We start from the raw sequence: 21,902 nt of genomic DNA on the forward strand, positions 1-21,902 counted from the left end.
GCTCTTCAGCCAAAGTCCACAAAGCGGTTTACAAAGAAAAATACATCAAGAAGATGGTCCCCAGTCCCCAAAGGGCTCACAATCTAAAAGAAACATAAGGCAGATACGAGCAACAGCCACTGGAGGGATGCTGTGCTGGGGCTGGATAGGGCCAGTTGCTCTCCCCCTGCTCAATATAAGAGAATCACCACTTTAAAAAGTGGCTCTTTGCTCAGTAAGCAGGGGTGAATGGGACATAGGGACATGTCGGCAGGTATGATAATAAATAATCTTTGTTGAGGAAAGCAAGCAAACAAGAAGTATTTTGTGGGGTGGGGGCAGGATTACATGTGTTTCAGAAATACAGTGCACAGTGGCATTCAAGCATGTGTGATTTTGTTTACACAGTCAGACAGGTGTTATTGACTGGTTTGTTTTATCCAGACATCGAATCCTTCCCAAGGACCTGGGATGGCTGAATTTTATCGTCAATACTGTTGGTTATTATAGATATTGTCGCAAAATATAGGCTGTTCCCAGTAAAGTTGCTTTTTGTAATTGGCTGATGGTGATTTCTGTGGCCCCTATAGTGTTGAGGTGACCTTCAAGCTGTTTTGGAATTGCACCTAGGGTGCCATTTACCACTGGGATTATTTTGGTCTTCTTCTGCCACAGCCTTTCAATTTCAGTTTGTAGATCTTTGTATTTTGTTATTTTTTCTATTTCTTTTACTTCTATTCTGCTATCCCCTGGTATTGCTATGTCGATTATTTTAACTTGTTTTTCTTTCTTCTCAACTACAGTTATATCTGGTGTGTTGTGTGGCAGATGTTTGTCTGTTTGTAGTCGGAAGCCCCATAATATTTTTGCATCTTCATTTTCTACAACTTTTTCAATTTTATGGTCCCACCAATTTTTGGCTGTACCATAAAATTGAAAAAGTTGTCGAAAATGAAGATGAAAAATATTATTATTATTATTATTATTATTATTTACATTTTATATCCCACTCTTCCTCCAAAGAGCCCAGAGCGGTGTACTGCATACTTAAGTTTATCCTCAAAACAACCTTGTGAAGTAGGTTAGGCTGAGAGAGAAGTGACTGGGCCAGAGTCACCCAGTAAGTATCATGGTTGAATGGGGATTTGAACTCAGGTCTCCCCGGTCTTGGTCCAGTGCTCTAACCACTACACCATACTACACTTCAACATGAAAGCATGTGATATTGGGTGTACTCCCCCTGCTCCCACCCTACTCATGCAGGGATATTTTTATTTCAACTTTTCTTACTTTGTAAGTTGCAACTGTGCCCCATTCCTGTATATGCAGACCAAATCTTGAGTGAAACAGCCCTCAGAGGAAAAGGAACCATTTCTGTCTCGAGCTATTTATACTGCAGTGGTCCATCCACCCTATCCAGTCCTCTGCTGGATGGGATGATGGATGCTTTATTTGCCTCAGCAACTAGAACTATGGCTGGTGGAAAAGAAGGCAACAGATCTGCTGTGCTTTCTTTCTGCCTTGAACCTCTCTAGGAATCCATCTGGGTGAACATCTGGCAATGCTGCTTTTAAATTCATGTCATGCTTCAGGCATTGAAAAGTTCAACTGTTCTAAAAGTTCAGCTTTTAGAGGAGAGCTGGTCTTGTGGTAACAAGCATGACTTGTCCCCTTAGTTAAGCAGGGTCCGCCCTGGTTGCATATGAATTGGAGACTAGAAATGTGAGCCCTGTAAGATATTCCCCCCAGGGGATGGAGCCACTCAGGGAAGAGCAGAACGTTCCAAGTTCCCTCCCTGGCTTCTCTAAGATAGGGCCAAGAGAGATTCCTGCCTGCAACCTTGGAGAAGCCGCTGCCAGTCTGTGAAGACAATACTGAGCTAGATAGACCAATGGTCTGACTCAGTATTTGGCAGCTTTTTATGTTCCTATCTTCTTCTAATAATGTACAGCTATATTATGCTAAAGCTACCTTAATAAATACAGACAGAACTGTAAGGTTAATTTAATCCTTCCTCTAGGTAGCTATGAACATGAGATAAAACAGAACAATATTGAGGTAAACCCTTCTGGTTTGACCTGTGCAGCCCTGACCTGTAGTCTCTCAATTATCAGAACATCTCATGATTTAGAAAGCCAGTTCAGTATTGTTCAGCTTTTCCAAAATATGGCAATCACTTGCTTAACTGCTAATATGCCTTTCAATACCAGTTGCAGGGTGCCTCTGAGTACCAGTTGCAGGGGAGTAACAGCAGGAGAGAGGGCATGCCCTCAACTCCTGCCTGTGGGCTTCCCAGCAGCATCTGGTGGGCCACTGTGTGAAATAGGATGCTGGACTAGATGGGCCTTGGGCCTGATCCAGCAGGGCTGTTCTTATGTTCTTAATAACATTAGCAATTTCCAGTGAATCTTCAGATGTTCATGTTCCCAGTCTCCTACATGTGATATGTAGGATACTGTCTGCGGTAAGATATTACCCTTATTGAATGGGGCCCTAGCGTAGTGGCAGAGCATCTTCTTGCATGCCGAAGGTCCCAGGTTTACTTCCTGGCATCTCCAGTAGTGCTGGGAGAGACTTCTGCCTGAAACTCTGGAGAGCTGCTGCCAGTCAGTGTAGACAATACTGAGCTAGGTGGAATGATGTCCTGACTCAGTATAAGTCATCTTCCTATGCCATAATACACGGAGAAGCACTATTTGAGGAGAGCTGGGTTTCATTTTTAAAGTATCTCCTATTAATTTTACGGCTACTTCCTGGGACCCTGTCTAGTGGGTATAGCCCTCGCACGTGGGCATATGCGTACCTCTTTCCACACAACTCCTCCATCAAGTAACTCCTCCATCAACTCCTCCATCTAGTAAAGTTGCTGTAAATGAAAGCTCCTTTCCCAAGAGCCCAGGAGTCATCTGGATATTATTTTAAAGACACTGTATTATTTTAAAGACACTGTATCTAATATTTATACATATGAACACTGCAGGGTCTTGAAACAAGATGCACTTCCATTCTTCGGGGGTGAGATTTCCATCTGAGAACCTGCATTTCAGGTAGCCATATACCCCGGTAGTCCATTGAGCTAAGTTTGCATAACAGTTGATAGAAGCCGGAAACCAAGTTCTTGGAGTTCCTAACCCACAAATGCCACGCTGATGAAAATTCTGTCGCATCTCTAGAAATCTAGGTTGTAACAGAACAGGTTTCCTGCTGAGAGATCAAGATGTGAAGAAATAAATCCTTCAAGTAGTCCTTAAAGTGCCTTTTGCTACATGTGCTGTTGAATTAACAGCTGTCAGTTGAACGGTTTCCCAAGCTTGGGTCTCCAGCTGTTGCTGGATTACAACTCCCATCATCTCCAGCCACAATGGCCCCAGGACAGAGTTGTAGTACAACAGCATCTTGGGACTCAAGGTTGGGAACCCCTATTCTAGAACATTCACCATATTGGAAGCCCTTTTTAGTAGCTGGGAATGATGGAGAGAGTAGTAGTTCAGCAGCATCTGGAGGAACCCAGGTTGGGAACCACTGATCTAGATCCTTCTCTAGATCTTTATTTTCTCACCTGTTTGCCCATAACCTCTCTAACAGAGTCAGTGGGGAGGTTTGCCTGAACAATTTGGGCTTCAAATTGTAATATATATCTTTAAATTCCTCTTTTCTCCTTTGAAATATTTGTTATTTAATCCACAAGAGACTCTTGAACAGACAGCACTGCCAAAAATTCAAGCCCATATTTTTAAGGTGGGTTGGGTTTTTTTTGCAGGTACAATCTGTATGCGCATAATCATGCAATGTGCAGTGCAATCAAGGTAATTGCACATCCAAATTATGCATAAGAGTAGCTCTCCTAATTTGGGCTTTAATATCCACGTACCGTTAACGAGAACTGAGCTGTGTGAAAGCAGCTTTTCTTATTTAATCTACATATTTATTTCCAGCTGTTGGCAATACATTTGCAATGTGCTTTTTATTGGAAAAAATTGCTCTCTGGTGAGCCTCTCTGCATAGGGGACATAAAGCACAGCTGATCTTTGCATCTTGCTCTGGTGCCTTGAAAGCAACTAGGAATACAGGAGAGTTTGCTGTCTCTGTTTCTCAGTTAAGAAACAGAAGCTGATGATTGTTTCTACTATATGTTGGTAATGCAAAGAAGAAACAGTAAGGCTCTCCACATGAGCAGTGTGGAGAGCTGAGGGAGGGTTCTGCGGGGAGAGCAGACTTGACCCACTTTCCCTGCAGGTGAGCACGGAGCCCGCCCTGGGTGGCTGGATCGTCCACCACCACAATTACCAGCTCCAGCACAGAGCCGGTTGGGACAGCAGGGATTGCGTGAGGCATTCTGGGGAGCCCCCTGATGCCAGGAGGCTTGTTTTAGCCTCCCGGCCGGGGGTCTCCTCATGAGTCGCCGCAGCACAGAGCCACTCTGTGGCAACTCATGATCAGGGCCACGGGGTTAGCGGAGCGCTCACTCCACTAACCTCGTTTACGTGGGGGGGGGGGGCGGGATTAGGAGGCGAGCCTGGTGCTTCTGACAATCGCTGGAAACTGGGCTGGGCTCTCTTAGCCCGGTTTTCATCAATCTTGAGAATAGCCTCAGTAAGTGATAGGCAAATATACTTTTAAGCAGAAAGATGATTTTCTATGAGATCAGTTTGAAAAGTAGGCTGTTGTGATAGAAATGTCTGTTTTCGGAGTCAACAGGAGCAAGAATTTGCTCTGTCCATCAACAGAATTGGTGTGGCTTCCATGTAAATGTCTGCTGAACTTTTCTTCTGTCTCTTAACCCTGATCTGTGGGAGGTGTGGTGGGATTAAATGATCAAGGTCAGGGATGACTTCAAGGGGTAGCGGGAGCTCTCCAAAAACTATTTCTCACTCCCCCTTTTGTGCACCCACCCACCAGACTGGAACTTTACAGCAAAGTGTCAGACCACATAGTCATAGTAAATTATGAACCTATCGCTTGAATTACTTCTTTTAAAAGGCTCCACTCCTCTACCCAACACGCAGCAGAAGCCAGTGCATTCAGGTAGGTGGAAGACTCCTTCAACTTCCCAGAAGCCAGGCTAACCCCTTAGTTTCTTTCCTGGCCTCTGTGTGTGTGTGTGTGTGTGTGTGTGTGTGGTGGTCATCTCTCCTGCAGATTTCAGCTGACCTAGTACTAACGAGGGATGTTCAGAGTGGTTCACGGTCAGAAAGTTCTGACTGCAAACCAGGCTATTACGAGTTTTCCAAGCTCAGGACAAAACACCCTTCAAATGAATGGCTTGTTCTAGTTTGAAATGGAACAACCCGTTCCAAGTCAGAACATGTGAAATGTTCCAAGCACCATTTAGGTCTCCAACATGGTGCTATTCTGGCCTCTGTGCACACATGGCAGCCATTTGTTTGATCAGCACCATCACACAAATGGCTGCTGCGCATGTGCAGAGGCCAGAAGAGCACCATTTTGGAGACCAAAATGGCTCTCAGAACATTCCAAATTGGAATGGGGTCATTCCATTAGAACAGTGCTGCTCTACTTCAGCCCTCCTGCAGATGTTGACCTACAGCTTCCATAATCCCTGGCTATTAGCAATAGCAATAGCACTTACATTTATATACAGCTCTATAGCTGGAGCTCTCTAAGCGGTTTACAATGATTTAGCATATTGCCCCCCAACATTCTGGGTACTCATTTTACCGACCTCGGAAGGATGGAATGCTGAGTCAACCTTGAGCCCCTGGTCAGGATCGAACTTGTAACCTTCTGGTTACAGGGCGGCAGTTTTACCACTGTGCCACCAGGGGCTCCTATTGGCCACTGTGGCTGCGGATTATGGGAGCTGTAGTCCAAAAACAGCTGGGGAGCCAAAGTTGAGCAGGCCTGCATTAGAACAGCTGGTTCAACCAGTTGTTCCGATGAAACAATCCAGGCATTTGCGTTCTGTTCTAAGCTTGGAACACAGATGCAGTTTCATGCACATCCCCAGTACTAACCTCTCCCCACACTTCAGTCTTCCTAGCCACATGATCTTAGAAAGAAAAAACTAGCCTGGAAAGTAGACTGAAAGCTTTGACCTAATCAAGATAGACTGTGAAACTAGTCTCACGATCAAGTGAGAAGGCTACCCTCTTTTGAGGGGCAGAAGCTTGAAAGCGTTTACCTCCCTGCAGACGATCACAGCCAGGGCTCTAGGCGGGCAGATCAGTGGCGCAGACAAGCAGCGGCTCTCCTGCCATCTGTTAAACTAATAACATTAATTACCTTCTCTCTATAAGTATTTACTAAGGCTGTTATCATGAACAGCCTAACCCAGGCCAGGGCAGCCAAGCCTGGATTAGGCTGCTAATGTGATCCCAGTGCTGCCCAACTGCCTAACCCTAATTTGTAGCCCAGCCTGTAGCTGAAGTTAAGGGTGCAAGTGTGCCCTTAACCCCAGTGCCGGAATTGTGTGTGTGTTCAGGTTGCTTGCAACCCAAGTGCACACAGAGATGGGCACCTAGAGTGGTATCTCCCAATGCACTGTATTCATTATACTGTACATTGAGGGATATCTGGAGGCTGGGAAAACGAGTCCCTGCCTCGGACAATCCACACTGCATGGAGCAGTGTGAATCTTATGGGCGCACAGTGGTGTGGCAAAGATTTTTCAGCGGATCGTCTGGAAGAAGGTAGGTGAAACCCTGCCCACCCGCCTGCCCACTCGGAATATAGCAAAATTCTTACTCCCCTAATAACATTCTTTGGCACCCTTTCTCTCCCTGAAACTAGTTGTTCTCAAGTCATTCTTGATCATGGCTCATTAAAAGCATGATGTTAAAAGCATATTCAGTCTGGCCAGCTCAAATACAATACCGCATTTACCCAAATCGAAGATGACTCTCAATTTAAGACACTCCCCTTAAAAAGTAGAGGTTAAATACAGGTCATACCTGCATTTACTCAAAAAGAACAGGGCTCTGAATTTAAGATTTCTAATATCAAAAAACTTGCGAAAAAACCTAGTCTTGGATGCAGGTAAATACAGTGCTCATTTTAACATGTGATGCAGTAGGTGATTTGTCACCAACTTTCAGCTTATCTATGACGCTCTCTGAGTATTTTGGGGAAAGTCTGCATCTCTCAACCCAAACTACCTTACATATTTTTGCAATAACTGATATATGAATTAAAAAGCTCTTCCAGCCAGAAGTGTTCTATGAATAAAAATAAAGTCCTGTAGATGGAATATTAAAAACCATTACCTTCATGATTTATTCAGAGGAGCCCTGATCCAGAGATATGTGTGCGGCAATGGGCAGCTGCACCATGCTAAGCATGCCAAGTTGGTGCTGCCAACTGTGACAAATGCCACTCACTGTTTTGGAGTGGTGTCTTAATTCAAGCCCCACCTTCCTCCACGCCCAATCAGAGAAGAGACAGGAAAGCTGGAGGATGGGGGGAGTCCTGCCTCTGGCATCTCCACCTAAAAGGATTGCTGATAAGAGGTTCTGGCAAAGATCTTTGTCTGAGACCCTGAAGAGCTGCTGTCAGTGTGATGTAGTGGTTAGAGTGTTGGACTAGAACCGAGGAGACCCGAGTTCAAATCCCCATTCAGCCATGAAACTCACTAGGTGTTTCTGGACCTGTCACTTGTTTCTCAGCATAATCCAGCCTAATCATCATCATTATCATCATCATCTACCTCACAGGGTTGTTGTGAGGATAAACATAACCATGTATACAACTCTGGGCTCCTTGAAGGAAGAGCAGGATATAATTGTAGGAAGGAAGGAAATAATAGATGATACTGGGTTAGATGGACCAATGGAGTGACTCAATACAAGACAGCTGTATGTGTTCATAAGGTGGGGCTAGATGTAGTGTCATCCTCACTGATAGTGCTGACCATCCATTCATGCATGTGATTCCTGATCCAAGGTCAGAAATTGTTCGTGCCTTCTGGATTGCTGGATTCAGAGATGTAGTGTCAGGAACTTAACTTAGGTAAGTACAATACAAAATGCCTCGTGACCAATACAGACAATCAGGAAATGTGTTGGTGACTTCTCACATCTGAACAAAAGGAGCTGAAGCTTAGTTATATCAGTGAAAACGAGGACAAAAGGCTTAGTAACTTGTTCGGCCAGGTCTGTGGATGATCATTGGACTTCTGCATCCAAATACAAATGATGTGCAGCCAGTGCAAACTACATGTGAGTAGAAAGAACATGGTCATACCTGGCAGCTCCCATTTTTTTCTTAGCTTAAATGAATGTTTAGACAGAAGGGAACTTTTACAGCCAAAATGGAGGCAGTTGACTCAGACAATACAAACCAAGCCTCTTTCTGTATCTAATGCTGCCTGTGAGCGGGGTGGGGAGGGTAGGGGGAGCAGGATTGCATCTACCCACCCCTCAGACCCTCATCGCCTTTCTGGCAGTGCCACTTGTGGGCCCATGCAAGTGGCACTGCTGGGAGAATTGCAGTGATCTGGAGGATGGGGAAATGCAGCCCGGCCTCCAGAATTCCCACAATGCACCACCCGAAGAGTGTGGTGCACTGAGGGAATTTCCCTGCAAGCAGGGTGCTCTAGGTGCCCATCTCTGTGGTTGCTTGGGCTTGCAAGCAGCTCGAGCAGACACACGGCCGGGTACCGGGGGCAGAAGGGTGTGCTCGGGCCCTTCTACCTCAGTAACAGGCCAGGGCAAAAACCCAGGCTACCCAGCAGGGCAGCACTGGGATCAGGCTAGATCCCAGCACACCACATGAGCAGCCCTACCCAGTATCAGCAACAGCCAATATCAACAATACCCAAGTAGGGCTGTGCAAGTCTGGGTAGGGCTTCTTGTGTGAACAGCCTCCATCTATGTCCCACTCTTCCTCCAAGGAGCTCAGGGTGATATGCATGGTTCTTCCCTTTCTTTATCCTCATAATGACGCTGTGAGGTGGATTAGGCTGAGAAAGAGTGATTAACCCAGTGATCTTCATGGCTGAGGGGAGATTCAAATTTAGCTTTCTCAAGGCCTAGTCCAACCCTTAAGGAATCATACCACAATGCTTTTCAGTATCATCTCGGTCATCTTGCTATATGCACACTAAAACTGCTCTGTCCGTGCAAAATTCTCAGCAGTAACAATGGGTGATTGTACCTGTGCTAGGAATGCACTATGAGAACTCATGTGAAAAGTTGAAGTATTCCCATGATGCAGCATGATATGGTTCATTACAGCTTTTTGGACATATTTACTCTGTCTTCCTCAGACCACTTAAACAAACTTGAAGTCCTGACCTTTCTGGGGTGCTGTCACCCTAGCTCTAACCCCAGAATTAAGCTTAGGGCCATGCAGAATGGAGCAAAGACAGGCACACTTTCATCCTAGGTCCTGGGACAGGCAAACCAGGAACAGAGGGATGTTCAGCATCAGCAACATGGCCTTTTAGGGCCCTGGATATATCTGTTGGACTTCACAGTACCACCAGTAGACCCAAGCAAAAAAGCCCACAGACTATGTACTTTTCTGAAGGCAGCTACACAACAGCACTGCAGGTGGCTTCTCTCCAAACAATTTCTCAAAATGTTTTAGGGATGCCCATCTTGGGGGTTATAAGATTGCCCACCCCCGCTATAATTCCAGTATAATTTGCTGGCTGGTTCAACAGTGGCACTAGATAGTGGTGAATGAAAATGGATTGTACCTCTTTCATTTTGTGGGTTTTTCCGTGCACTGTACCAATATGCATATATAACTTCCACCTGAAAATGAAACTCCATGTATTTGACCCAGTGGGGCGATTCTCATGACCAACAAAAATCGGGCTAGGAGAGCCTAGCCCGATTTTTGTTGGTCGTAAGAACCACCGGGCTCGCAGCCGAGCCCGGTGGTTCTTGAGCGGGTAACCCGCTCGAGAACCCCTGCTAAAAAGCAGGTTTGCGGAGTGAGCGCTCCAGCAAACCTGCTTTTTAAGCTTGTGAGTAGCCGTGCCGTGGCTTCGGCACCTCCGGCCGGGAGGTGAAAAGCCGCCTCCCGGCTCGGGGGTCTCCCCAGTATGCCCTGCGTGCTCGCACAGGGCTTGCGGGGGTCACGCGGCCCCTGCTCCCCCCATCCCCGCTGGCTCTGTCACAGAGCCGGCCATCATGCTGGCTCTGCCCGCTCGTCTGTGAGGAGAGTGGGCTTAGCCCGCTCTCCCCGCCGTTTTAACAAAAGCAGGTCTCATGGATCATGAGACCCGCCTCAGTGTCTACAAAAACATTTCCCATGTAAACTTGTTAGTCTTTAAGGTGCCACAAGACTCTTATTTTTGTGCAGAGGGACTAATCGTGCTGGAATCTGAAAGTTGTTGGCATTTTATGCCAGTGAAGAATAGAAGTTGGTCTTAAATGGCTCTGGTACATGTTACCTCAGTTCAAGTTGGGTGAGTGCAAAGCTTAACCTGAACTAGAGCTTACCAGGGGCTTTTACACAACAGATTTTACCACGAGTTTACAGGGAGGCTTTACTGCGAACTCAAAGTTGTCCCAAAAAACCAATACAAATAGTGGATTTTTTTACCCCGGATATCAATCAGGTTACACTCTAATTCACAGTGAAAAATCCGGATTGTGTGTGAACTGCTCCCCGATAAAGCACAGGGACTTCTAGGTAAATCTAGCTGATATGTGAATGCACCTCAATGCTGGAGGAGATGCAAGTTAAAGGGCTTCAAAAGCCCAATGTGAAAAGCTTCCAGGTCTCAGCCACCACATTTCTTTCCAGTGCCAGAGGTCTGCCCCAGAACATGGGACACTAATACAGTTGCAGTTTTATCTCCTCAAAAGCACAATGATCTTCAGTTTTCTTCCCAGGCACTGCTAATCCTAGCCTACAGGGATAAAGAAAAGTGTCTACCTGTCCCAAAGATTTCTCCTCATTGACCCTTTCAGCAAAACTTTTGTATAGTGCTTAATTATACAAATGAAATAAATAAATAAATAAAATAATTAAACTCACGGCTTGAGGATTTGGCCCCAGCATTTTCTTTAGAACCAGTAGGCAAGGAGGCGGGTCTCATGATCCGTGAGACTCACTTTTGCTGAAACTGTGGGGAGAGCGGGCTAAGCCTGCTTCCCCTGCAGACGACTGGGCAGGGAGCCCTGGGTGGCCGCATTGGCCGCCCACATGATTGCCGGCTCTGTGACGGAGCTGGCGAGGGCTGGGGGGAGCGAGGGCCACATGGCACCCGGAAGCCCCAGTATGCCCTGCACGAGCGTGCAGGGCATACTGGGGAGACCTCCGGAGCCAGGAGGCGGCTTTTCACTCCTGGTCGGGGTCTACTCGCAAGTAGCCACAGCGTGGAGCCACACCGTGGCTACTCATGAGCAAATAGCCCGGGTTTGCGGAGCGCTCTCTCCTCAAACCTGGGCTAACGGGCAGGCTACTTGAGTGGGTTAGCCCCTTAAGAGCCACCAGGCTCGCTTGCGAGCCCGGTGGTTCTTACGATTAACAAAAATCGGGCTAGGCTCTCCTAGCCTGATTTTTGCTGATCATGAGAATAGCCCCAAGGTCAAATGTCTGAACCAAACCATGGTTTGTTCAGTTGTGAGCACAGACTTAAAAGATCACAGACTTGATCTCAAACCTGGATGCCCTTCTTCTCCCTTTTATTTGCATATCAGGGGTAGGGATGTGCGTTTCGTTTCGGATACAAAAAGTTTTGTGTACAAAACAGGCCATTGCGGCTGTTTTGTAGCCAAAACAAAACACCCAATGCTCAAAACAGAAAATTTTGTAGCCAAAACAAAACATCCCTTTTTCGGATACAAAACGTTTTGTAGTTTCGGCTGTTTTGGAATTCCATTTTGCAATCGCATAAAGTCTTTCTCCTTCAGTCTCCATTTTGAGTTTTGACATCTGTTTGAATTGCCAGCCCTTCCAGCCTGCAGATTGGCCAGCGAAAGCATGGGCTGATCTGCTGGCAATTGCCTCCTTATTCCCTTTAAGCAAATTTAAGGGTAAATTTTACCCTCATTGGCTAGTGGGGCAGTGTGCATTTACCCTCATTGCCCAATGGGGCAGTGTGCATTTCATTGTTGTTGTTTCACACTGTTGTGTGTAGATCAGTTGAATTTTGGGCGGGGGGGATGTGGATGTGCATGACCTTTGGAAATCTGCCTGATTTTCTTCCAAAGCTCTGCTGTTGATGTGTGATGTTGATGTTGATGTTGATGTTATTTGGGGTGGAATCGGGGCAGAAAGGGGGCTTTGGGGGCAGAAGAATGGTTCAGGTAGTAGTGCCCCAATGGGTGCCTGCTGCCACCCAGATTCCAAACAAATTGGGGAAAGGGCTTATTTTTAAAGAATTTTTGAAAAAGGGGCAGAAAGGGGGCCTGAGGGGCAAAACAGTGAGTTGGGTGGTAGTGCCCCAAGGGGTGCCTGCCACAACCCAGATTCCAAAGGAATAGGGCAAAGGGCTGATTTCTTAGGAATTGTTGAAGTTTATGCTTCTTTAAGGTTCCCCACCCCCAGGGAATAATGGAGGTTTCAGCAGACCCATAACTCCACCAGGAGGGCACTGGGGTGACCGGGAGTGAGTGGTTGTATAGTGCACATAGGGTGCCAACCACCCCCATGGGTTGCTAACCCATGGGGTGCTGGGTTCTGTTGTTTCTGAGGTGTTCTGAGTGTAGATTCTCTGGTAGCATATGAGATTTTCAACAACAAACCATGAATCCACTCTCATATGCTACCAGAGAATCTGAATCTACACTCAAAACATCTCAGAAACAACAGAAGCCAGTACCCCATGGGTTAGCAACCCATGGGGGTGGTTGGCACCCTATGTGTTCTACACCACCACTCACTCTGGACCACCCTGGTGCCCCCCAAGTGCAGTTATGGGGCAGGAATTATGGAGGTCCATCATTCTCTATGGGGAAGAACTTTACAGACGCGCAAACTCCATTACATCTTGTGTCTTATGTTTCTTTTTAGAATGTGAGCCCTTTGGGGACAGGGAGCCATCTTATTTGTTATTTCTCTTTGTAAACCGCTCTGAGCCATTTTGGAAGGGCGGTATAGAAATTGAAGAATTATTCCCCTTTCCCCCCCAACATGAAGCTATATTTTTGCTGAAACCTCCATTCTTCCCTATGAAAAGAATCCTATACTTCAAAAATTCACCAAAAACCAGCCCTTTGCCCAATTACTCTGAAACTTGGGTGGTAGTTTCCATCCATCTGGCACTACCACCACCACCCACTAGTTTTTCCCTGGGGCCATTTTTCAAAATCCAAAACGTTTCGGATTTGGATTTTGCAATTTCGAACAAAAAACAAAATTGGGGTGTTTTGGATTGGCTGATTTCGAACAAAGAACAAAATGGGGTTGTTTCGGATTCGGGCCAAAAACAAAACAGAAAACAAAACAAAACGCACAACCCTAATCAGGGGGATCATGATTTGTTAACCCACAACTCTGTAGCTGGAGCTGCACTTAAAAAAAAAAAATCTCACTATTTTTGCTAATCGTGAGAATAGCCTCAAGGTCAGATGCCTGAACCAAACCATGGTTTGTTAAGTTGTGAGCACAGACTTAAAAGATCACAGACGTAATCTCAAACCTGCATGCTCTTCTTCTCCCTTTTATTTGCATATGAAGGGGATCATGATTTGTTAACCCACAACTCTGTAGCTGGAGCTGCACTTTACAAGCCATAATTAAACCAGGATGTGAAACCAGGATTCAGCTCTGGCTTCACATCTTGGTTTAATCATGGCTTATAAAACACAGTTAAATAACAACTTGAGGTTTGGACGAGCCAGGAACTGTGGTATAACAAATCATGAACATGACATCAGATCTCTGCTCACAAGTTCAGGAAATAAGGGGAGGGAGTAGGGGGAGCAGTGGGGCTCGGGAACTTTTAAGATGGCATTCACAACTGAACAAGCCTTGTTAATTGTCCAAATCACACCTCAGCCTCTCAGCCTCAAGACTCACACTGAAAACCACGTCTAAATTAGAAAAGGAAATAAATAGCTAGCCTTTCAAAGGGCAAGGCAGAGAGAATCTGTCATGTCTGAATTAATCTGTGCAATGCAAAGAGATGTGTTATTTCTTTCTGTCCTCATCTATTCCAAGGATGTCTGATATGGATTTGTGATTCTGATACCACAAAATCAATTCTCTCTCCTATTCAGTAGTTTGTCAGGCCTGGCTTTGTTCATTTGCAGTCACTGTTCATTCTTTTCTTCCTGTTTTGCTTGTCATTATATATTCTTATCTGAGAGCTTAATTTTTTTTATTGAGTGTTGTTGATATCGGAGAGATTATGCTTTGGGGATGAAATGATACAACATGATGATAAAATTGCTGTTTGGGATGCACCTGTTAACACTGATAACCAATTCCTGGAATATACTCAGTATGATCTATGACTATGCATATAGGCTATTTAACTTTTACCAGGTAGAATGGACTCTGGGAATTTCTTCTAACCGTGCTACTAAATGTTTCAAGAAACAGAAATGCCTGCCATACACCTAACCACTATAATCTGCAATGGTTTATATAAATTCCAACTCCAGCAAACTATAGCTGTACCCTTGCAGCAAATGAGGAACTAATAGTAGGTGTAATAGGAACTGGGGTTTGATTTGAATTGTCAGTTTAGTACTTTTGAATCAGCTTTTCGAAATGTCAGGCTGGAATCTCCCAACAGTGAGTGTTTGTTGCAATTCTTCTATTTTTCCCTTCACTGGCCAACATCCTGACGCTGTGCTTAAAGGTAAAAGGTAGTGTGTGCCTTCAAGTCAACTCCTGGTGCCCACAGAGCCCTGTGGTTTTCTTTGGTAGAATACAGGAGGGTTTACCATTGCCTCCTCCCGTGCAGTATGAGATGATGCCTTTCAGCATCTTCCTTTTTCACTGCTGCCCAATATAATACCAGCAGGGATTTGAACCGGCAATTTTCTGCTTGTTAGTCAAGCATTTCCCCACTGCGCCATTAGGTAGCTTACACAATCAAAAAAGATGTGCTATTGCAAGATGATTGCATAGCTGCCTGAAGCCGCAGAGATGCTAGAAATTGTGCTCTTGCGCAAAGGTTTTCTGCAAAACATATGAAGCATACAACAGGTTGAGGCTATTCACACGTGTGTGCAAAACTGGGCTAAGGAAACCCAACCTGGTTTTGCACACATGTGTGAACCACTAGGATAGCATCCGATCCTGGCAGCGCCATGGCAGCAAACCTGCTTGTGGAGCCCCTCCTGAAAACAAGGCTAAGGGAGCAAGCGCTCCCTTAATCTCATTTTTGTGTGTGTTTGTCAGCCATGGCTGCTTGCAGCTGTGGCTGGATGACTGTGGAGAGCTCAGGGAGATCCCCATGATGCACCGCACACTTGTGTGGTGCGTTATGGGCACTCCAGGGGCTGGGACAACTCATCCTGTCCCCCGACCCAGGATGAGCCAGTGGAGAATCATCTGGGCGCATGGGGACCGCACCCAGCTACCCTGGATCAATCATCTGTGGGGAAGGTAGGTTTAATCCGCCTTCCCCGCAGCCCACTCTGGAGCCCTTCTCGCTGCTCGTAAGAAGAGGCTTCGTGTGTTGCAGACTAGCGCACCAGAAGTCTGGAATGCAAGGTCCAGACTCAGCACAACTAGATTGTGCAACAGCCTCGCGCTAGCGCATCCTCCTTGCACAAGTGCAGCATTACAATGTCGGCCATTTATTTAACCTAGAGGTTGTATAACTTTCCAGTTTTTGTCGCATTGATTACTGGTGCCGCTGGTCACCATCCAGACTAATGTAGTGCTGGTGCTACATGGAAGGGGTGATTTTCTCTGATCTCCCCGTCCCTCTGAAGCCAACTGTAACTTCTGAAAATAAATCCCTGAGGAATTTTTTTTTAAAATGAAAATGACCCCTCCTTTGTAGTTCCTATGCAGCATCACTTAATTAGTCGGGACAAGAACCAGTGGCATAGGGAGGGCATAGGTGGCCCGTGTTTGGGCTGCCGTGCGCCTTCTCTCTCCCTCAAGTGTGTGGCAGCAGCCTCCCCGACTAAGCAGCCTGGGGTAGGCTGCCCTGCCCCCACCCCTCAGCAGGCCCCTGCACAGCCATTTAAGGGGTCGGCAAGGCAGCTGAGCGCCATCCAGACCACTCAGGTCAGCACTGTGCATGCGCGGCAGCCAGCTGAGTAGTGGGGGAAGGTCAGCCTTCCCCAAACTGCTCAGTCAGAGAGGACACCACCGCATGAGGGGAGCACTGCTGGGTGCCCACAGCGAGGAAAGAAGGGGCACTGCAGTGCACAGCAACCACAGAAAGAGCTGGGGGAAGCGGTGCATGGATTGTTCGAACCCGTGTGCACAATTACAGCTCCGCCCCGATAAGAACATATGAACATAAGAAAAGCCTTGCTGGATCAGGCCCAAGGCCCATCTAGTCCAACATCCTGCTTCATGCAGTGGCCAACCATCTGCACCTGGGAAGTTCACAAGTGGGGAAAAGCGGGCAACCACATTCCTAGCACCTGGAGTTCAGGGGCATGTCAGCTTTGATACCTATGGAAGTATACAGCTGCCAAGACTAGTAGCCCTATCTTCCATTAATTTGAGCAAATGTAGGCCACTTTTTCCCCCCTCCACTGGTCTCTCCCCCCTCCCCCGCCCCTTCATTATATCGCTTCCCTATTTCTTAGAGCAGGCCAACCATATGCTTCCCTCCCCTCATCTTTTCTGCTTTCCTTCCTTTTAGCTATTTTCAATTCTGGGATTCGAATGTGTGCCAAAAAACCGACAGCCAAATCACACAGCAGACTTTTGGATTTATTTAAAACTGAATATATTTCTTCACCTACCATCCCATGTTGATTCAATACGTTGTTGATCAACTGTGTGTGTATATGCTTGCCACAAGCTTAAACGTGTGAATGCCTAAAGTAGATGTGTCATGTCATGTGCAAAACAAAAGTGATGCAACATGGATCACGAGCCAACTAAAAGACATGGCCAGATGTTGCACACTAGTTCAAACCAGGCTGACCAAGAAAAAACAAGAACAGTTGGAAAGAAACCCTCCAAAGAGTTGTGTGAATCAGCCTCCAGCTGCTCTTAGGGTTAACCTAGCTCTGCGAGGCTCACTTGGTCAAAATATGGAAATCCTTCATCTGTTCTGAGTACCAAATCTATTTAACATGGCTCTTTTTAGGTTAGGACAGAGATATCTTCCATCTTAAACAAGGAAACATAAGTAGTAGCCATGGGGTCTGTGGTGTGTTTTTTAGCTTCAGGAATAAAGCCATATTTCTTAATGGTATTTTAAAATTTTAATTAGTGAGCAGTTTGTTGGTTTTTATTTTTGAGAAAAATTTGCTGCTGGCTAAAAAATCTCCTGTGTACACAGTACGTGTGAAAGGTAGCAATAACAGTTGTGTAGCCTCTCCTGTTTCTCTGCTTGGGTTCTTAAATGGAGTTCTCAAGGGAAAATATCATATTTGTGAAATTAGGCAGGGTGCTAGTGAAATTCTTAACAAAATAACCCGCTGAATTTGTGGGTTATTTGGAGTGTTTGCTTCTTCACTGATAATGGTCTTGGGATATCAGTCTGTAGATGGTGTTCAGCTGGGGCGTAGAGAGCGTGCCTGCAGCTGGAGGACAAAGTTCTTCGGCGCGCCCCCCCGCCGGATTTCTGATTGCACACACGAAGCGTGCATCCCCAAGATACGCCCCTGCATCTGACATCAGATGTAGGGGGCGTGGCCAGTACCGGAGACAGGGCCCATCTGTGTCTGATATCAGATGCAGGGGGCGTGGCCACTTCCCTGGAGAGGGTCCATTTGGACCCTCTCCCATTTTACCCAGTCAGTGTTTCATTGAAACACTGGCTTGCTACGCTCCCCCCGACCCCACCCCAGCCCATCCAGTATTTCAGTGAAATACTGACTGGGGAGAAGAGGGGCATGCCTCACGCTTCCACCCGGCAAGCACTTGCCAGCTGGATGTGGGAGGGGTGCCTTAGCAGCCCCCCCAGACCCTGGCGGCCAAGGGATAGTTGTTCCCCCCCCTTGTGCAATTCTCCCCACACCCGTGGTGCTCAGTTAGCTATTACTGCTTCTTCAAATCCCCTTCTGTCCTCTCTCTCTCTCTCTTTCTCTTTCTCTCTCTCAGAAGCAAGGATACAATTGATCCTCAGGCTGGTGTTAGTTTGGGTACACGGGCTGTCCGAGGACATCTTTACTCCTAAGACAGAAAATCCAAATCCACCCCCTCACAATAAAAAAATAAAGACCAGGGTCCAAGGCCTGTTTTTTTCCTTCAGCGTTCCTGTTCCAGCAACAGCCACTCATGCTCCCGGGATAACGTCCTGTGTCCAGGATGCAGATCCCTGCTAAGCATTTCAACCGCCCCCTCTCATTTTACTGAACTCCTCCTGCAAAATTAATAACCCCCCAACATATTTTTCTCACCCCAAAAGTGCCTTTCCTCTCCCACAAAAAAAGTACATGAGGAATTGCTCCCCAAAACATTTTTGTCCCCTCTATACTGTCTTAAAAAAAAACCATTTAAGTGAGGAGTGCTCTTTAGTCTTTCCCACTATCTACGCCCGGTCCTCTGTCTGGAGTGACAACCCACAAGACTGGAAGGACTGCTGCTCATGCACATGTGGAAGTACTTTCCGCACAGACAGTGTGGGGATTTGGTTCCAGCCATTAGAATTAATTAAGTCATTGACCATTTGCTTGAAGTAGGCGCCTCACTCTGCTTCACAGAAGGGCCAGCCCTGCTGGAACTAGTATTTAGATAATCATTGCTCTGAATCCGGGGGCCATTTTGGAAGATTGGAGTCTAAATTAAATACACTGACTGACATTCTGATTAAATTTACCAGAGGAAGGCCTATTGAAATGTAGTAGTCCTTTAGACTATTCCCTGAGTAGTCTGTTAAGAAATTTAGTACTGTTGAGAAATTTAGTCAGGCTGTTAGCCATCATTTGTCACAAAAGAATTCAGTCAGTCAAATCTTTATTAAGGTTTTTGGCCAGTATAAGGCAAACATATAAACTGTCATCAAAAGTGGAAGATTAAAACTATAAAGTTTAAAAACAGTCCATGCTCATGAGGGCTGTGAAGACAGTGACTATAGAATCAGAAGATGATAATACTAAAATCATATTGCTATCCAGCTAAGAACTATGAAAGCTATACAACTGGTTAAAAATGTGAAATGTAATAAGCTAAAAACATAGAAGCTAAGAGATAAACATCTATATTGTTAAAAATAGCCTATGGGGCTATTCTTACGATCACAAAAATCGGGCTAGGAAAATCCCAGCCTGATTTTTGTGATCGTAAGAACCACTGGGCTCGCAGCCAAGCATGCTAACCCGCTCCTGTAGCCCGCCCCTTAGCCCGGGTTTGCGGAACGAGTGCTCCGCAAACCCGGGCTATCTGCTTGTGAGTAGCCACGATGCGGCTCCATGCTGCAGCTACTTATGAGTAGACCCCTGCACTCGCGCAGGGCATACAGGGGCTTCCGGGGGCCATGCGGCCACCGAGCTCCCCAGCCCCCACCGGCTCCATCTTGGAGCTGGCCATCGTGTGGGTGGCCGATCCGGCCACCCAGGACTCCCTGCTTGCTTGTGAGCGAGGAGAGCGGGCTTAGCCCGCTCTTTTCATTCACCCGTTAAAACCGGGTCTCCCTGATCGTGAGACCCAGTCGTATGTCTATGAAGAGAGTTTGAAGGTGATAACAAGAATGTCATAGTATTGTTGTAAACTAAGAAGTCTAAAATTAGTTAAGATTAGAATTAAATTCTAAGTTACTATTAAGATAAGAACTGTAGAACTGGGGAGCAGGAGATTAGAGGCATTGGTCCAGGTATGAACCGTATCGGGCCTGATTAACTCTTGCCGGTGGTCGGGTCCTGGCAGATTTTGCACACTGCCATGCAGAACTTGACAACATTATGTGCTATGAGCAGGGTTGCAGTCAGAAACTAGTAATGATACGTAGAATTGGCCTGTGCAATTCTTGTGAGCAGTAGGGGAATGAGGGTACTGCGGATGTCTCTATAAAACAGGAAGTGAAGGAGGGCATGCTTGGTGGTTTCAACTTGCCCAGCATTGCAGGAACACAAGTGTTCTGGATCGGGGAATTTCCTAGATCTTCCATCCAAGATGGCTAAAGGGAGGGCCCTGCAGCGAGCCAGGCTGAAGGCTACTCTGTGATTTGGGACCTCTAGCTGCATAAGATATTTATTGTATTTATTATTTATTTATTTATTTATTTATTTATCATATTTATATACCGCCTGATATGTGTCTCTTTAGGTGGTGTACATAATTTAAAACAGAGTAAAAACAATTAAAACAATTTCACAAGATAAAATGAAAAACAATTTCATAGAATAAAAACTATTAAACAGTTTAAAATTAATTTCAGTTAAAAGGCCTGAGAGAACAGGTGTGCCTTGAGGGTCTTCCTAAAAGCAAATAGGGAGTATATTCCAAAGCCCTAGGGCAGTCACAGAGAAGGCCCAGCTATAAGATCTTAATAGGCAACAGGGTTCATTACTCTCTCTTATGTACCTTGACTCAAAGCCGTTGAGGGCTTTATAGGTAATAACCAGCATTTTGTATTTTGCTCGGAAACATATCAGCAGCCAGTTCAGTTCTTTTAAAACCGGTGTTATGTGGTCCTTTCGTGTTGTCCCAGAGACCAATCTGGCTGCTGCAGTCTGTACCAATGTAGTTTCTGGCCTATGTACAAAGGCAGCCCCACATAGGGTGCATTACAGTAGTCAAGCCTGGATATGCAGTGGGTGTCACTATGTACCTTAGGCTTTCAGTGATGGGGAGGTTTGGGGCCCTGCCTAAGTCATGTTGATGCTCTGCATCTATTATGCACTGTTTAAGAAGTGTCATGGCCTGCTCCTATCCTAGGGAAAGTAGGTGGGGTGGGGAGAGCTCGAGTGACGGGGCACCACTGGGCGAAAGAGTTCAAGGAACACGGGCCACCACCAATCAGGGGCTGAGAGTGCACTCCCAGACACTCCCCCCACGTCTTATGTCAGAAGTGGGCGGGGGCGGGCGTTATTTCAGTCCCAAATGGGGCCACGTGGCAGGGAGAGCCGCTCCTGGTCTCGCTGTCAATGCAGCGGGGCCGATTGATCTCCCTCCCAAATGGGGCCGCGCTTTAAGGCAGGGAGAGTCGCTCCAGCCTGTGCTGCCAAACACAGCGCGGGCCAATCTCCCTTCCAAACGAGGCCATGCTTCAGACGCGGGAGTGTGGCTAGCTGGGCCCCTGCATCTGAATTCAGACGTGGGGGGTGGGGCCAGGGGGCTGTGGCGGCAGCCTCCAGCCTCCCTCCAGCCTCCCTACGCTCTGCCAAGTGATGATAGTTTTGCCAGCAGGATTCACTTCCATGTGGATTGGTATCCATCCTCCAGCATTGGCGGGGCTAGGCCCATTGGGAAACTTGATAGTCTTAGCCGTTATGTGCTAGGAGTGTGTCTTTGGTCTCCTGGCAAAGGCCATAATTTTGGTTTTGTGGTCATTTATTTCCAGGCCTTCCTTAGGGCTCCCAGAGCTCTTCTGAGTCCTATGGGGGTCCTAGAGAGAATTGCCACATCGTCTGCGTAAAGCAGAATGGAGATGTGTTTCTCTGCCAGTTTGGGGGCAGCAAGGAGTGAAAGTCCAGATTATTATTTAAGTGGCCCACCATGGTGTTTATATAGACATTGAATAGATGTGGGGCACATATGTAGCCTTCTTTGATGCCCTTATATGTGGGAACTGTGCTCAGAGGGAAGCTATTTATACACACAGATTAGTATAAACAGCTTCCCTCTGAATTATTTTCTCATCGGCATAGTCTTCCTGCTCAACATAAACAAATGGCATTGCTGTTTGCATGTGCATTTAAGTAAAGTTGAATTCAGTTTTCTGAATGTCAGCACCAACTCACACTTTTATATTA

The 21,902-nt window shown here is 46.3% G+C and overlaps 1 protein-coding gene across 7 annotated transcripts in view; it reads left to right on the plus strand.

Annotated features, from left to right (window-relative positions):
* The window catches only part of SLC8A3 (solute carrier family 8 member A3), a 268,007-nt gene that overhangs the window by 50,675 nt on the left and 195,430 nt on the right, over positions 1-21,902 (plus strand). The gene's annotated exons all lie outside the window — the stretch shown is intronic.

The sequence above is a fragment of the Hemicordylus capensis genome, chromosome 1, assembly GCF_027244095.1.
Source record: "Hemicordylus capensis ecotype Gifberg chromosome 1, rHemCap1.1.pri, whole genome shotgun sequence".
NCBI classification, from domain to species: Eukaryota; Metazoa; Chordata; class Lepidosauria; order Squamata; family Cordylidae; genus Hemicordylus; species Hemicordylus capensis.